Below are 18,328 nucleotides of genomic sequence, written 5' to 3' on the forward strand. Positions count from 1 at the left end.
CTGCTACAGGAAATTCCAGCATGTGGTTTTGCCACCATCACAAGCATCTCTGAAGTAAAGACTTGGGGGCTTTCTGGGTCAGAGGATTTGCTCAGGCTTCATTCCTAAGCACCACCAGATAATCCTCCAGCATGACAATATCACTTTGCAGTCCCACCAGCACTGCATGAGAGTTCCCATGGCCCCCATCTTCTACGGCACTCAGTTTTATTCAACTCCAGAAGTTTTGCCAATGCCTTCAATTTGCAATGATGTTGTTTGAATTTGCATATATCAGAGAAATAAGTTATTGAAGTTGACGATCTCTTCATCTTCTGGTTAGTCATTAGGGGTCTCCTTTCTGTGAATTGCTATTTTTTTTTTTTTTGGTGGAACTGGGGATTGAACCCAGGGATGCTCTACCACTCAGCTACATCACTAGTCTTTTTTGAGACAGAACCTTTCTAAGTTGCTGAGGCTGGCCTCAAACTTGAAATCCTCCTGCCTCAGCCTCCTGAGTTGTAGGAGTTACAGACTTGAGTCACTGTACCAGGCTGCCCATATGATTTGACCTTTTTTCCTATGTTTTTTTTTCCCCCATGGATTTTTTTGGCCTGTTGCTGGGAATTGAACCCAGTGCCTTGTGCATGCTAGGCAAGACTTCTACCACTGAGCTACATCCCCAGCCCTTTTTATTTTATTTTTTAGAGAGGATCTCAGTAAGTTGCCTAGGCTGGCTTTGAACTTGTGATCCTCCTGCCTCAGCCTCTGGAGTAGCTGGGACTACAGATGTGAGCTTTCCTGTGGGGTTAAAAGTAAATCTTTGAGTTCTTTATCCATTTTGAGAACAGTGGACAAGGGACCACAGACAGTACCTAATGAAGAACACACATCATTCCAACTTAGGACAATCCATAACTTGATCACTTGTTTATTTTTTCCTCCTCAAAGTTGGCTTCACTTCTTACTTTTCAAAATACAAAAACAAACAAACAAAACACCAAAACCCCATTGAGGCATGGGCTGTAGGTCAGTAGCAGAGTGCTTGCCTAGCATGTGTGAGGCACTGGGTTTGATCCCCAGCACCACATATAAATAAACAAATAAAATAAAAGCATTCTGTCCATCTACAACTACAAAATAAACAAAACAAAACAAAACACCAAAACCAACCAATCATAATCAACACCCTCCCCCAAAATAAGCAAGATAATTTTGCAAATGAGAAAGAAGACCCCTCCCCCAAAGCACATTCAGTTGCTTCTCTTGTGTAGCTTTTTCAAAGACGGAGCAGAGGAAAAAGAGGCTGAAGTGCAAAATGTTGTAGAGGTTAAACAGGAATGGAAAGATGAATCCTAAAGAATCCAGCTCTGCATGGTGGTGCACGCCTGTAATCTCAGCAGCTTGGGAGGCTGAGGCAGGAGGATCACAAGTTCAAAGCCAGCCTCAGCCACTTACCAAGGCCCTAAGCAACTCAGTGAGACCCTGTCCCTAAATAAAGTATTAAAAAGGGCTGGGGATGTGGCTCAGGGGTTAAGCGGCCCTGGGTTTAATACCTCGTTTAAAAAAATTAAAGAATCCCAAAGGGGAAAGAGATGATAGTAATCAGAGAAGGAGCAAGACAGAAAGAAGAGGAGGAGAAATGAAGAAGAGATAGAAACATAGAAAAAGACAACATGAAATACAGACAGGCTCAAATTAAGAAGGTTCAATTTATGATGGTGCGAATGTGATTCCCATTCAGTAGGAACTGTAGTTGGGATGTGGAATTTGGATCTTCTCCCAGGCTAGCGATAAGCCGTATGATCTTCTGGTGATGCTGGGCGGTGGCAGGAAGCCCAGCTCCTAGTCAGCCCATGATCATGAGGACAAGACAACTGATACCCTACAGTGGCCGTGCTGCTGAGGTGGCTTGTGTGGCAAATTAGGTATATTAAATTCCTTGTCCACTTCTGATACTTCCAATTTCTAAGTTTTTTTTTTTTTTTTTTTGATACCAAGGATGGAGCCCAGGGGTGCTTAACAACTGAGCCACAAATTCTCTAGGGCCTTGCTATGTTGTTGAGGCTGGCCTTGAACTTGTGATCCTCCTGCCTCAGCCTCCCCAGTTGCTGGGATTACAGGCATGCACCACCATGTCCAGTTTTTTTTTCTTTTATGGTGCTGGGGATTGAACCCAGGGCCTTGTGCATGTGAGGGAAGCATTCTACTAACTGAGCTGCATCCGCAGCCCATGCCCAGTTTAATCCATAAGTTTTTCCGCATGTAACCATGTGAGCTGTGTGAGGACAGGCTCTGTTCCTTGGCATGGGATTATGCTATCCCTGGGCTCCTGCATTAGTTCCTAGTCAGTGAACATTTGCTGAGTGGATGAACGAAGGGATCCCACCACATTAGCCATCTCAGCACACATCACACTGGTGACCTGCTGTCAGCCACCTCTCTTGACTTCTAGGGGACATTTCTCATGAAATGGCATGTCACAGCTCCAGACTTTTAGCTAAGGACAAAGGGCTGGATTGTCTCTTGACATGAAATCTGCGAGAAAGAAAATGCTGTAGCCCATGTTTGATGTGGATGCGTTTCAAACCTTGCAAATCAAATGATCTTTGCAGAGGTGAGTGCTGACCCTGTGAGATGCGTGGCATGTGTTTGAAAGGCGGTCTGCATTCCAGGAGAGCATTGGTTCTGGAGTTATGTCATAGACCCTTCTGCCAAGGGAAATAAGGTCGTTTTATGCTTTTGGTAAGATGCCATGGATGCCTGTTGGGAGTGTCTCAAGGCTTTGTGGAAACTTTGTCCTAGACAAAAGTCCCAGAAAAGTACAGGACACTTCCCTGGTGTTTGTTGAATGGGATAGTGGGAGAACTTTCTATTTCTTCCCAATTTATGGGATTATATTTCATTATGGAAGATTCTAGAAAGTGTGGAGATGGGCAGGAGAGAGAGGACTCCATAGAGTTCACAGTGGTAGCCCCTGTTGGATCCCGAACCAAATTCTTTCCTTACATGGGTCCAATAACATAGAAAAAATATTAGACTGGCCTGATTAATCAGGCTGAGATACTTAATGTTAGAGATTCTCATAATACAGTGGTCTTTCTTGTTTTTTAAGAACTGAATGAATGAGAAAGTTAAGAAGTGTGCTTGGGATTTGATTCTCATCACCCCATGGAATGAAGCCAAGCTGCAGAAGCACACAAATGGCTGAATTTGGATAACTTTATCCCAGGAGAAGGTAGCAAAAGGTACCTTGTGGCAATGGCAGTGCTATTCTATTTTCTTTTGAATTAAAACTGTATCAGGTTTTACTCCTTTATGTTGGATCCAGGAATGTTTTATAGCTCATCTCTTCACCCTGTGCTCCCCTAACTTTTGAATTTTTTTTTGTACAAAGAGCTAGAAAACTACCTGTGTCAGCCAGTTTTCTGATGCTATAACAAAATACCCGAGGCTGGATAATGTATAAAGAAGAGAGGTTTATTTAGCTCACAGTTTTGGAGGCTAAAAATCCAAGATTGATACTGTATTTGTTCAACTCTGCTAGAGGGCACAATGGTGGGACAGCTTATGAGAGGGAGACATCACGTGAGACAGCCAGAGCGCAGGCAGGGATCAGCCTTGCTCCTTTTAAACAACTCATCTCCTAGGAACTAACTAGGGACTATGGCAACTCTGTTCATCCCTTTTAAAGGCAAGGCCCCTAATGACCTAACTGCTTCCTTGTAGGTGTCACCTCTTAAAAACTTCTACCTCCTCCCACCCTCACTACACTGGGGACCAAGTCTCCACCACATGAATCTGTGGAGGATGAACCATGTCTAAATCACAGCATCACTTAAGCACAAGGACAGGGTTCATGTCTTAGGAAGGCTTGAAGGAAGGGCAAGGTGCTACAGGGAGTGGCGGCTCTATCCATCCATCAGTTGCTAAGTGCTGGTGAGCTCATCCCTGCCCTCTATGTCATGAGGCAGGGGCAGGTGTCATCTAAGATATCTTTTCTGTCCTCCCTGATCTGGTAATCTAGGAGGGGAGGGCTCCTTGTGAGAAAACACAAAACCAAAAACCATACAAACAAAAACAAGGTGCATGCCTCTAGTCCCAGCTACTCGAGAGGCTGAGGCAGGAGGATTCAAAGTTCGAGGCTAGCCTCAGCAACTTAGCAAGACCCTGTCTCTAAATAAAATGTAAAAGAACTGAAGATGTAGCTCAGTGATAGAGCACCCCTGAATTCAGTTCCCAGCATCCCTGCCCCCAAAAGACACGAGAGAATCAGTTTCAGAACCCTTAAGACAGCTGGCTGCAGTTGTCCACTGGGGGAGAGCAGAGGGGTCATGGAAGGCTTCCTGCAGGAGGTGTGTGGCTGGGATTTGCCTTGAAGGGAAGAGGTGAGAGGAACAGTCTGATAGGGGAGTACTGTAGCGTGGAGGATCCTAATGCACTTTCAAAATGTGCCCTGAGCATCCTTGTTGACCACCAAGAATCCTGGACCAACCCGTACAGTGAGCCTAAGTCCACTGGAGTAGATTGTTTGCAAACATGGCTGCCACAGGGGCTGGGGCTGGGGCTCTGTGGTAGAGGGCTTGCCTGGCATGTGTGAGGCCCTGGATTTGATCCTCAGCACTGCATATAAACAAATGAACAAACAAACAAACAAACAAAATAAAAGATCCATTGACAACTAAGAAAATATTAAAAAAAATAAGATGACTGTCACAAATCCTCCCAGGCCTTATTGCCAGGTGACTTCACCTGTCCTTCCATCACAAAGTGGAATCTATTTCCCTTCCCCTTGAATCTGGCTAGCCGGTGACTTGATTTGACTAATAGAATATTATGGTTTAGATAAGAGGTGTCCCCCAAAAGTTCATGTGTGAGAAAATACAAGAAAGTTTACAGGTGAGGTAATTGGGTTGTGAGAGTCTTGATCAGTGGGTGAATCCCCTGGTAGGGATTAGCTGGGTGGTAACTGTGAGCAGGGAGGGTTTGGCTGAAGGAGGTGGGTCCCTGGGGGAGTGTCTTTGGGGCTTATATTTTGTACTTTGAGAGCAGAGCTCTCTCTCTGCTTCCTGGTTCCATGTCTTGAGCTGCTGTCCTCTACTACACCCTTCCGCCATAATGTTTTGCCTGACCTCAGGCCCAAAGCAATGGAGTCAGCCGGCTATGGACTGAGACCTCTGAAATCATGAGCCCCAAATAAACTTTTCCTCCTCTATTTGTTCTTGTTAGGTCTTTTGGTCACTGCAGTACAAAACCTGACTAAATAAATACAGTGGAAGTGAGGCTAGGTGACCTCTGAGTCTAGGCCTTACGAGACCAGACAGTTTGGACCCTTGAACCTACCAGGCTCCAAGGAAGCCTAGTCCAGTGCACCAAAGGGTAAGAGCTCGTGTGGAGGAGAACCCAGGCACTTCAGCCAGCCAGCCAGCACTCAATTCCAGACACGCGAATGAGGTCATTTGGGACTCTCCAGTCCCAGGAGACCCATCGTGTGATAGCAGGTACAGGAGTAAGCATCTGCAAGATCAGCAGAAGAGTCATGAGAAATAATAAGTTACTGTGTGAAGCTACTAAGGGTTTGGGTGTTTTATTAAGCACAAGATATAAGAGCGATGGCTGTTGGATACCCTGCTTTTCTTTGGTGAATAGTCTCTCCTCTGCTCAGAGTGGTCTTATTGGGGCAGACATTCATTGTCACCACCATTCTAGCCAGTCACCAAGTGCATTCTCCTGCAGGGTGGAAGTCATCCATTCAGGGACATCCAGATGGGACAAGCTGGCCCAGTGTGCAATGTGATTTGTTGTGTCAATGATGCAGAAGAAGCTCCCCCTCCCCCTCCCCCTCCTGCTTTAGTATCTCAAGCTGTAAAGGCTACAACATTTTCAGGCCAAGTTCAACTTCCAACTATACAGAAAATTGGGACTAAAAGATGCAACAAGAGCAACCGAACCCTGGAGACAGCATTTGAGCTTTCAGAAATAGTCAACTAGAATCCGATAACCCCACAGACTGCCCCGTCACATAACAAATGCATTCTTCTTTGGTTTAAGTGGAAGGAAATGGAATTGAGAAACTGTTTCTCACCCAATAAATAAAGTAGCCACACCCTGTCTCCTGGAGCAGCTCTTTGCTCTTGGATAAACCTGCCTTCTTTTCTTCTTTGGCCTTGCCCACAACACTCACGATAGATTACAGTTTTGCTCCCAATTCCTTAACTCCATCTGGATAATAAAATTATACAACCATCCCAATGTGCTTTTGTCTACTCTTAATAGAGTAGACAGAGCATACTTCTGCATGTCATTAATGTTGCTTGACTGTGTGATGTGTTTTGGCCCATAGGAAATCAGCAGAAGTGACATGATTAGTGACTTTAACTATGTTTGTGCAGTTTGTGTTGGCTTCTTGCTGGCCTCGTAGTGGCTCATCCTGGAAGACAGAGATATATGGAGCAACCTGAATCTAGCCTATAGTTCAGAGCCAAATTCAACTGGAGAAGAAGAAATGCTTTTATTATAAGCCATTGAGACTTGAGGGTTATTTGTTACACAGCAGTATGGGAAAAAAACTGACCAATACAGGTATAAGCCAGGCTAATCAGCAATAATAACCAGATTCCCTGCTTTTCCCCTCTCATTAGATCTTTAATTTCCCCTAGGACTTGGCAAAGGTGTTTTTTTTTTTTTTTTTTGGTATGAGTGTATGTGTATGGATTAGTTGTACCTCTGTCCAGCTCTCTAGATACCTGTGAGATTCCAAGAGCCCAGAATATAGTGGGTGCCTAATTCAGGCTGGGTTAGTGGATCACTAACTTGAACATATGTTTCAGCTTTTCCTTCCCCTACTCCCCCAAGCTGGGGATGGAACCCCGGCCCTTGTTCATGCTAGTCAAGAACTCTACCACTGAGTTACATCCCCAGCCCTTTATATTTTTTATTTTGAGGCAGAGCCTTACTAAATTGCCCAGACTGGCCTTGAACTTGTGATCCTCCTGACTCAGCTTCACAAGTTGATGGAATTATAGGCATGTGCCATTGTGCCTGGCCTTCAGTTATTCATTGCTTATTTATTGCTTGTTGAAGAGGATAGAGGTAGGGTTGGGGACACAGCCAACTTATCTTTGTGCCCATCTCTTCCCTTAAAACATTTTTATGAACCTTCATATAAAGGCTGACCTTGAAGGCAGAAAGAGGTCAAGTGGTAGCTAGCATGGACATTCAATTCAGATTACGAAAAGTTCTGGTTAATGGACTAGGGAACTGAGGCCCAGGGAGGGTGAGCAACTTGACCAAAGTTACACAGCAGTGGGTGGCAGAGCTGGGATGTGGACTTGGACACTCTGGGACATTCAGAGTCTCTGTTTTCAAACCCTGTATGTAAAAGTAATAGATTTATCAGAAACAAGACGCATGTGATGGTCACTAAAGGCTATTTTCAAATATCCCAATGTAATATCACAAAGGTTTAATCAAGTCATATCTGTGTGATGAAAAACATGGGTTTGGAAAATGGTGGCTGTGATGTATCCGGCTGTCGTAATGATGGAGCTGAATCTCCCGCACAGCCGATCTGATTGTCTTGAGAAATCATCACTCATTAAGGCACTGGGAGAAAAATGGATCGACCCTAGAGGCCACATGGAGAGGCAGCGCCCGGGGGAGGGGCTCTAGGACGAGGTCCCAGGCAGCCGGGGAAGCCAAAGAGAATTACATTTAACATGAAACACAAACACCATCTAAAAGGCGGACGGCGCAGAAAAATATAAATTTGATCATGGTCTGGTGACTCAGAAATCCAGCGGCCTTCGAATTCACATCTGCACACTTTTAACCCCACAGTGTCTTGGAGGATAGAATTGAGATCTTCATTAAAATGATAGAGATGGGACCTGGAGGTCATGGGCTGATGTCCTTGGAGCAGGGAACCACGGGTTCTAGTTTTGGGCAAGATGGCCATGGGACAAGTTCTGGGCTCTCAGAGAACAATCCAGAATATCTAACAAGTTACGCCACTATTGCACGGCTGCTTGTCCGTCCACGCTACAAATCACAAACCAGTGGCTCTAGGTCCTTGTCATTTTCTTCTTCTAAGGCCTCCTGAGTATTTCAGAGGCAGAGTATTTCTACAGGCACCAGACAGGAAGCAGGCACGGTAGGCCGGGCCCTGTGCCTTTGAATGCATGCAGAGAAGTCCCTGCAGACAGAAGCCCAACTCTGTCCAAGGTCACCCAGCCGCAGCACGAGCTGGCAAACAGGGCATTCGGTCCTTGGCCCACATTTCCCGGGGCGGCAGGTCTCTGCTGCTCAGTCAAGCCTGCAGAACCGCCTTCTAAGTCCAGGCTCGTTCCAGCCTGCCAGATCTCTACCTCGGCGTCGGGACTTGGTCTCTGTCGGTGTATTATAAAGGCCTTCATCTCATGAGGGCCGGCCCCCATGCAGGTTTTAAAGAGCTGTCTCCTGGATTGGAATGCTTCCTCTGTAATCTGGGTCCGGGCAAGGAATGTAGTCACCTCACCCTGTCACCCTCATGAAAAAGACAGTTTCCAGAACCCCTATAAGGAGCCCAGGGGCTTGCTTCAGAAGCCGGCATTGCGCAGTTTGGTGAGTCAGTCAACAAACATGAAAAGGACATGCGCAATGAAGTAGTTACTGAAGCACACGTCAGTGTGGCGGTTCTCCTTGGTTACACTGTTACCATTTTTGCCAGCCTCCTCTGCCTTTCAGGGTATTTCCTTCCTTCCTTCCTTCCTGGTACCAGGGATTGAACCCAGGGTCACTTAACCATTGAGCCACATCCCAAGTCCTTTTTTAATATTTCGTTTAGAGACAGGGTCTCACTTATTTGCCTAGGACCTTGCTAACTTGCTAAGGCTGGCCTCCGAATTGTGATCCTCCTGTCTTAGCCTCCTGAGTGGCTGGGATTACAGGTGTGCACCACCGTGCTGGCTCAGGGTGTTCTCTCTAGCCAGCACTGGGGACCTTTATGGAGGACTGCCCTTGGGAACACTGGAGACACCTAGATTGCTCAAAGAGCTTGAGGTCCCTGCTGGTGTTCCTCACCCCTCAATCCTCACCCCCAAGACCATGTTAACCAGGGGCCTGTGGTGGGGGTGTCTGAAGCCCCAGCTCCTTTGCTGAAGAGTAACTCACACTTCTGAGCTTCCCTCAGAATCACACTGAAGGTCCCTTCTGTGGGGATTTTGCCTGAAGTCCCATCTTTCTCTGCACCCTTCCTTTTCCTGTCTTTCCCACGTCCTCCGTGAGTGGCTCTCTGAATCGCTTGCAGAGGAATCTCCAAGTCAGTTGCTGTCCTAGGTTCTGGGGACATAGCGCTGGACAAGAAGAGTGTAACAAGGTCCCTGCCCTCACGAACGCCTTGTGGCTGGGAACATTTCCAGTTCAGACAGTGAACTCCAAGGTGGCACCTCCTGTCACGTGCATGTTTCATCATAAAGATAATATTAGTACAAAAGCACATTTTTATAAGTTAAAACTAAATAAACATGTGATGAGGGTCCAACATGTTTTTATTCATACAGAAGTGAGATCAAAATTTAGGATACGGCCAGAAGCCATGGTGCAGACCTGTAATCCCAGCAACTCAGGAGGCTGAGGCAGGAGGATCGCAAGTTCAAAGTCAACCCCATCAATGGTGAGGCGCTAAGCAACTCAGTGAGACCCTGTCTCTAAATAAAATAGAAAATAGGGCTGGGGATGGGGCTCAGTGGTTGAGTGCCCTTGAGTTCAAATCCCAGGTACCCAAAAGAAAAGAAAGAATAAATGAATGAATGAATGAATGAATGAATTTAGGATAGGGCTGAGGGTATAGCTCCATGGCAGAGTACTTTCCTAGCATGTGTGAGGCCCTGGGTTCCATCCTCATCATGAAGGGGGGAAAAAAAAAAGAATCAAAAACCAAACTTTGGACACAAAAGGGAGCCAAACCTGGTAAAGGTTAAGCCTGTCCTTAGTGGAACTGGAGACCCCCATGTTGCTGTTTTCCAGCCCCGGAATGTATTGAAGACTGTAATTAAGTCCCCCCCGAGATCCTTTCCATTCAAAACAAGCCCTACCTCTCGGGCTTTTCTTACCAGCTTTATCTTTCTGCCCCTTCATCATTTCTGCTGCTGTTGTTTGGACCCTGTCCAAGTTCCGCAGGCCTGGCATTAATTGTAAGGCCCAATATTCCTATAATTGCAGGGTAAGTATTTTTGTGCGGATCACAAGCCTGACCTCCTTTGTTATTTAGTTTGAGCTGGATTCTCCGTGGACAGAGGGAGAGGCATGAAATGAGTAAATATTTAATTCAGGAGAAGCCTGCGGCTTCAAAATGTTTTCCCATTTGCTCGGCGCTGGCCCACATATTGAAGTCGCTTCTGTGGAGCTCCAGGTCGCACCCTGCCATGCGGGCCTGGCAAGGGGAGCCCGGAAAATGACACATTGGAATCAGTCAGTGGCTGCACACGGGCAGGTACTCTTCACAGTCGCTTTAGCAACCCAGCTGTGGGCAGCCCCTGGAAAGGCCACTTGGGGTCTCTCGCTGCTGCCAACGGGAGGTCTAGGGCCTGGGAAGGTGCCCTCTCGGGGTGGGCAAGGAGCTGAGGTTAAGGACTAAGGTGGAGTGGAGCGGAAGGTGGCAGAGAAGGACAGGAGAGAGGGCTGAGCCTGGAGCCAGGATGCACGTGGCACTGAGCAAAGCCACGGGCATCAGAGAGACAAGAAGACAATCAGGGACAACTGGTGTCTGGGAAAGCGTACTCTGCCCATATCTGCATGGCCACAGGCAGTCACTGTCGTCTGGATGCGCTAACCTTGTGAGCTTTCCACCCACCCCTCCTCTTCGTAACCCGTGGCTCCAATCCGCAGGCTGGCCGGGGCTGCAGTCATCGTGGGTCAGAGGAACTGTTTTCTGAAATCACCTGGCTCACGTGGCCCACAGTTGTCACATGCTTGCACCAATCGACACCTTAACATTTAGGCTGGAAAAAAAAAAAGTTAATGAGATCGAGAAATGACATATAATCAAAGGTATGAATACTGTTGCAATTTAAAGACTGCATTAATATTCCATGACACAGGAAGGTCCTAGATGTCAGAGCACTTATGTTTAAATGAGCTCTGTTAGTTAGTAGCTAGTGGAGGGAGCTCCAAAATATTATGAAGGGATAGCAATGATGTTATAGATAATTGAGCACTTACAATATATACAATAATTTAAGAGCTTAAGATGAAATCTTTGCTCAAAAGGATTATTCTCCAAGCAAAAACGCCTCTATTTTTTTCTACAGGTTTACACTCCAACAAATTCTAAGAAGTGAAGATGCACACATTCACCCATCCATCCACCTATCCATGCAGTCCTGTGTCCATCTATTCTTTCATTCATACTTCCGTCCATCCATCATCCAACCACCCAACCATCCAGTCATCCATCCATCATCTGACTATCCAACCATTCATCCATCCATTCATTATTCAACCATGCATCCATATCTTCATCCATCCATCCATCCATCCATCCATCCATCCATCCATCCATCCATCCATCCATCTATTCATCTATCCATCCATCCATCCATCCATCCATGCATGTGAGAGTCCAGGCACTGTATTAGACACAGAAGATACATGTAAGACTAAGACATACTTGCATCCAAGGAGTTCAAGTTAGAACTTGAATTATGCCTTCAATTCAAAGCCAAGTAAATCTGGGTTGCATACAAAATTACATGCTTAGCCGGGCGCAGTGGTGTACGCCTGTAAACCCAGCTGTTCTGGAGGCTGAGGCAGGAGGATCACGAGTTCAAATCCAGCCTCAGAACTTAGCAAGGCCCTAAGCAACTCAGTGAGACCCTGTCTCTGAATAAAATACAAAATGGGACTGGGGATGGGGCTCAGTGGTCGAATACCCCTGAGTTCAATCTGTGGTACCAATAAAAAAAAAATTACATGCTTAAACCTAACACATGCTGAGAACTCTAGGGGATGAGCAAAGAAGACCTTAAAGGAAAAACACCTCCAGACAAAGAGCCACCTGCGTGCTCGGCTGTTATCCCCCTGCGTTTCCGCCCTTCTCCTAGTCATGTTCTCGTGCTCATTTCGTGACTGTGCCTGGATTCCAGGAGTTTACTTTTCCTCTTTCTCTTCGGGCCTTGTGTGGGCACAGATCTTTCGCTTTCCCCTTTGGCAAAATGGGCAGGCCACCAAGAAAGCTAAGGATAAGAGGAAATCCTAAAATGTAAATATTTAAAAATGCATGAGATTATCTGTTTATGGAGTAAGAATTCCCCAGTCCAAGAATTCTAGTAAGATACTCTGAGCTTCTGAGTGCACAGAATTTGTTGATCTAAGATCTTAACACTCTAGGTGCTTTCTGGGTGGCCGCTGCCCAAAGGTGGGCTACCTGGATTCCTTCCCTTTCAGCCTCTGGTCTCCTCGTCCTTACCACCTCTTGGCTTGGCCATGTGTATCAGCCACTATTGCTGTGTAAATAGCAACCACGAGTTCTCAGTGGCATAATCATAAGCATACACTTCTCTGTCCTACCTGGCTTGGTTGGGGTGGCTCAGCTAGGCTTGGCTCTGATGACAATGGCAGAGACCCAGGAAGGCAAGCGGAAACAAGCAGGTCTAAGCTCAGAAACGAAGCACTTGCTTCTAGCTATATTCCATTAACCAAAGCGAGTCTTGTGACCAAGCTCAAAGTCAAGTTAGAGGAAATAGAATGGACTACCCATCCAGGTGTATGATAAAGGGTGTGGATTCAGGGAAAGGCAGAACCAGGTCTAGAAATTTAATGAACCACCAGGGGAAATAGAAAATTCAAAAATGAATATACAAGCCAGGCCTGGTGGTGCATGCCTGTAATCCCAGTAAAAACTAGGGAGGTTGAGGCAGGAGGATTGCAAGTTGGAGGCCAGCCTCAGCAGTCTAGTGAAACCCTGTCTCAAAAAATAAAAAGGGTGGCGGATGTGACTCAGTGGTTAAGTGCCCCTGGGTTCAATCCCTGGTACCAAAAAACAAAGAGAATATATAGTGTAAAGGTGGTCCTGGATTTACAATGGCTTGACTAATGATTTTTCGCCTTGACTATGGCAAAAAAGCAACACACCTTCAGTAGATGCACTCTGAGTTTTGAATTTGGATCACCTCCCAGGTTAGCCATATGTGGTCTCATCCTCATGTGATGCTGGGTAGCAGCAGCAACAGCGGCTCTCGGTCAGCCCCACAATCACCAGGAGAAACACTGATGTGCTATGGTGTGCTCTGTGGCTATTTCGGGGGTCACGGTCCGTGCACTAAATGCATTTTCCACGTACGATATTTTCAACTTGCAATGGGTTGATCCAGAGGCAACCTGGTCTTACCTTAAGGAGCACCTGTATAGATTTTCTGATCCTTACAACTCCAAGTGTAGGTGATCAGTGTACCCAATCCTCAAAAATAATTGCAGACACATAAAATAACTAAATGACTTGGCCAAAGTACCTTGGCCCATCCTCATGGCTCTCTTTCTTCTGTGTCGTGATCCAGGAGCGAGTCCCTGTCCCCACAGCCTCCTCCCTGGAGACATCCAGATGCTACTTTCCTTTTTCAGATGGTCTCACCCCCAAATGGCATTTTCTGCTTTCAGTCTGACAGTCCTCCTGCTCTGGCCTTATTTGCATAGCCGAGCCGAGGAGCATCCTGGGAACCCGAGAAGGGCTTGCCTGCTGGCTCCCCTGCAGAATTTGGCGTAGCTCCCCCAAGAGGAATGGTTTGCAAAGCTCCAACATTATTATCCATAATGTATAAAGCCCTCAAACAGATATTGATTGACATTAATACAACATGTAGTAAAATGGAGAGTCATTCTCTCAACCTGGGTGGACATGGTTCTGGATATAAATCACCTTTGTAACTATCAGGCAAATGCCTGCTAACGTGCTGGTGGCTTTTCATCAGCCTCTGGGCTATGGAGCTCCCGAGTCTTCTCTTGCATTGGAGACCTTTTGGTTTTTAATCTACATGCAGTTGTGCATAGATGTTGCCTTTAAAATGTATCTGCCATGGGGCTGGGGTGGTGGCCCCGTGGTAGACTGCTCTCCTGGCATGCACGAGGCACTGGGTTCGATCCTCAGCAGCACATAAATGCAAAATAAAGATATTGTGTCCACCTAAAACTTAAAAAAATAAATATATGAAAATGTATCTGCCTTGTTTATTAGTGAGGGAAAAATCATAGCTTTCAGCATCGGATTTGGATTGTCAAGGAGAGATTGCATGGTTATAGAAGAGAGGAGGTTCTAAAGGAAAGGAAATCGTTACAACAAGAAAGGTAGCACACCTTCCTTTCAAAATACTGGCTTCTATTTTTGTCATACTCTATATGCATATGATTTAAATGGTGAAATAGTTCTAGAAGGTTTTTGTTGAAAGCACAGAAGTCTTTGGCAAACCGGGCCTCCTTCCTCTTTCATCTGCTTTGGGTATAAATTACCTTTCTAACTATCAGGCAAATGTATCTACCTCTGACCCGGAAGAACATATTGCTACTTTAGGCTGCTTCAGTTTTAGTCTTCATCTTTGGATTCCTATTGACTTCCTGGGCCAGATTATGAGCAATCGTTTCTCTTTTTATAATCCTGGCTGTGCCCATTGTTCCCTGTCTCACTTGCTCTCAAGATAATCCCCTTATAATTTAGGTTAGGTCAATATTTAACATTCAATTTACAATCCTCCCTCAATATCCCTGGGGAAGATTCTCGTCCCCCACCAAGATACCCCAATCTCTGGATGCTCAAGTCCCTTATAGAAAATGCCATAGTCTTTGTGGAGAATGTCCACACATCTTCCTGTATACTGTAAACCATCTCTAGATTAGTTATTGCTTAACCACTGAGCCCCATCCCCAGCCCTTTTTAATATTTTATTTAGAGACAGGATCTCATTGAGTTGCTTAGGGCCTCTCTTTTGCTGAGGCTGGATTTGAACTCTCAATCCTCCTGCCCCAGCCTCCAGAGCCACTGGGATTACAGGCATATGCCACCACATCTAGCTTTCTAGATTATTTATAATACTTAATACAACATAAATGTTATGTAAATAGTTTTACTGTACTGTTCAGGAAATGGTGACAAGAAACAAAGTCTGTATGTGTTCAGTAGAGATGTAATTATTTTCCCCAAAATGTTTTCCATTTGTGGCTGATTGAATCTGTGGATGGTGGACCTGGGATGGGGGGCTGATTAGACTATGGCTATGCCAACCTAGCTGAGCCATGTAGTACCTGTGGGATTTTTTCCACTTCTACCTATGGTTGATGATTGCAAAGATGCCCATAATTCCTGCCCTGAATGTGACCCTTTCCTTTGCCATGTGACTTCTCTGTTCCTTCACCCCTTGGTTGGTTTTTCCACTTCTTGAGTCTGAGCTCATCCCTGTGAATTGCTTTGGCCAGAGGAACATTGTGTTTGTTTCCTGCTGCTGCTATAACAAATGGTCACCAACTTAACGATGTGAAACAACATAGTGTCATTCTCTTACAGCTCTGGAGGTCAGTAGTTTCAAATCAGTTTTATGGGGCTAAAGTCAAAGCCTTGGTAGGATCCTTTGGGTCCTTTTGAAGCCTCAGAGGAGAGACTCTGTTTCCTTGCCTTTTTCAGCGTCTAGTGCTGCCGGTGGCCCTTGACTTGTGGCCTCTCCTCCATCTTTAAAGTGCATCACTTCAATCTCTGCTTAAACTCATCACATACCCTTCTCCTCTCACCTTTGGCTCTTCTTCCCTCTCTGCCCCCCCCTTTTGTGTGAATAATTGATTTAATTTTATTTTTGGTACTTCGGATTGAACCGAGGGGCGCTTTACCACTAACCCACGTCCCAGTACTTTTTATTTTTTATTTAGAGGCAGGATCTCGCTAAGTTGCTTCAAGCCTTGTTAAGTTGCTGAGGCTGGCCTTGAACTCGAGATCCTCCTCCCTCAGCCTCCGGAGTTGCTGGGATTATAGGTGTACATCACTATTCCTGGCTCTGTCATCAGTTTTATGAAGCAAAGAGAAATATCTTGAGACATCTCTGAAGACAAATAGACGAAAATTATGCAAACTATTTTTTTTTCAGAATGCTACAAACAGGCTTATGAGAAATTCTTATCAGCCATAAAACTACATCTAAAAACGCCTGTATTACAATGTAGAACTCTGATAATTTCATAATGACATTCTTTTTTGAGCTACCATCTTTTTGTTTATTATTACTATAACTATTAACATATAAATTTATGAATTAGTGGGTTTCACTGCAACATTGACATACATGCATATATTGTGCATTGGTCTTGTTCACCTTCCCCTCTCCCCTCTCCCCCACCCTCAATCCCACCTTGCCCCTGTCCTACCAGTCCCTTTCCTTTGCCCTTAAAGTCCCTCTTCTACTTTCAGGTCTTTTTTTTTTTTCTTTCAGTTTCCACGTGTGAGAGAAAACGTCCTCTACGCGTCTTTCTGTGTCTGCCTTACTTTGCCTTAACATGGGGCCTCCAGTTCCTTTGATTTTCCTTCAGATGCCAGCTTCCTTCTTCTCCATGATGGAATAGTACTCTATTGTGGACACATACTATATTTTCTTTAGTGATTCATCTGTTGATGAGCCCCTGGGCTGATTCTGTGTCTTAGCTACTGTGCATGGTGCTATAAGAAACATGTGTGTGCAGGAGTGTCTTCTGTATGCTGACTCCATTGCCTCTGGATAGAGACCCAGGGGTGGATTAGCCGGATCCTTGGGTGGTTCCATTCCTGGTCTTTTGAGGAATCTCCAGGGCGATTTCCAAAGTGGCTGTACTAATTTACATTCCCACCAATAATGTGTAAGGCAAGTGGTCTACTGCAGAGTTATATGTCTAGCCCATTTTAAATTATATTTTGAGACAAAGTCTCACTAGGTTGCTGAGGCTAGCCTTAAATTTGCAGTCCTCCTGCTTCAGCCTCTGAGTAGCTTGGATCACAGGTGTGCACAGGCATGTTGGCCTTCTGCCTCCTTTTAAGGACTCCTGTGATTGTATTGGCCCCACCCTGTATAATCCTGGACAACCTCTTTATCTGAAGATCTTTCTTTAATCATACCTGCCATATCTCTTTTTCATATCAGGTCACATTTACAGGTTCTGAGGAACCTAGACATTTTGGGGGGATCCATTACACGGCCACGACAGACATTAGTGAATGGAGTGCACTTTGAAACCTGAGACCATGATGCGGCTGATTCTGAGCTATCCAATGGAGGAAAATTGAGACTTCCCAGCCTGTAGCCTGACAACCATCAGACATGGGAGTGAGGCTATCTCATACGATCTGGCCTCAGTTGAACCTCCAGAGAACTGGAGCCCCATAAATGACTGTAGGTAAGAACTCAGATGAGTCCAGCCCAAGTTGTTAATCCACAGAATTGTGACCAAATAAAGTGGTGTTTGTTTGAAGTCGCTAAAGTGTTTGAGTGGTTTGTTACAAAACAATAGATAACTGGAACATTTCTCTGTATACTTATTGCTAACAAAACCCTAAGTCTCCATTTGCTATCTCAATCTCCTCTTCATATAATCAAACAGATATAACATTCTATCAATTTCACCATCTTGGAGAGATTGCTTCTAGCATCTTCTGGCTTATTCTAAGCTGCCCTCTTTCTCCCCCCTACTCCTGTTGTACAAGTGTCCTCCTGAATCTTTCTTCAGCATTTCCTGAGGTAATCCTCATTTCCCCTCTGTATTAGATTTCACGTTTCCTAGAGCTCATGCCTTCTTTCTTGGTTTACTTCCTTGTTTTTTGTGGAGCATATCCTTGGTTAGCTTTCTCAGCAAGGTTGCAATAGAATGTAAGCTTTTAAGGATTTACATGGTTAATCGTATCTTTGTATTTTCTCATTAATATAAGATGGTGCCCCAACTGATGACAGTTCAACTTAAGATTTTTTACTTTACAATAGTGCAAACCCAGTATTCACTCAGTAGAAACCATCTTTCAGATTTTGGATTTGGCTTTTTTTTTCCTAGGCTATCAATAGGCAGTATGATTCTCCCTCAAGGTGATGGGCAGCTGCAGCTCCCAGTCAGCCCTGCAACCGTGAGGCTAAACGACCAATGTTCTACCGTACGCTATGCTGCTGAACTGTGCTGCATGATAGGATAGGTGGATTAAATGCATTTTTAAAAACTATTGTTTAGTTGTCAATGGATCTTTATTTTATTTATTTATTTTTATGTGGTGCTGAGAATCGAACCCAGTGCCTCACACATGCTAGGCAAGCTCTCTGCCACTGAGGCACAACCCCAGCCCTTAAATGCATTTTTTACTTTTGACATTTTCAACTTATGATGGCTT

General features: G+C 45.1%; 1 long non-coding RNA gene across 1 annotated transcript; it reads left to right on the top strand.

Annotated features, from left to right (window-relative positions):
* The first annotated feature begins 10,284 nt into the window (after positions 1–10,284).
* On the top strand, positions 10,285–17,430 carry LOC144371640 (uncharacterized). The gene is made up of 2 exons (XR_013431592.1): positions 10,285–10,450; positions 17,100–17,430. It is a non-coding gene; the product is annotated as an uncharacterized LOC144371640 (long non-coding RNA).
* Positions 17,431–18,328: the final 898 nt, after the last annotated feature.

The sequence above is a fragment of the Ictidomys tridecemlineatus genome, chromosome X (assembly GCF_052094955.1).
Source record: "Ictidomys tridecemlineatus isolate mIctTri1 chromosome X, mIctTri1.hap1, whole genome shotgun sequence".
In the NCBI taxonomy this organism is placed as follows: Eukaryota; Metazoa; Chordata; class Mammalia; order Rodentia; family Sciuridae; genus Ictidomys; species Ictidomys tridecemlineatus.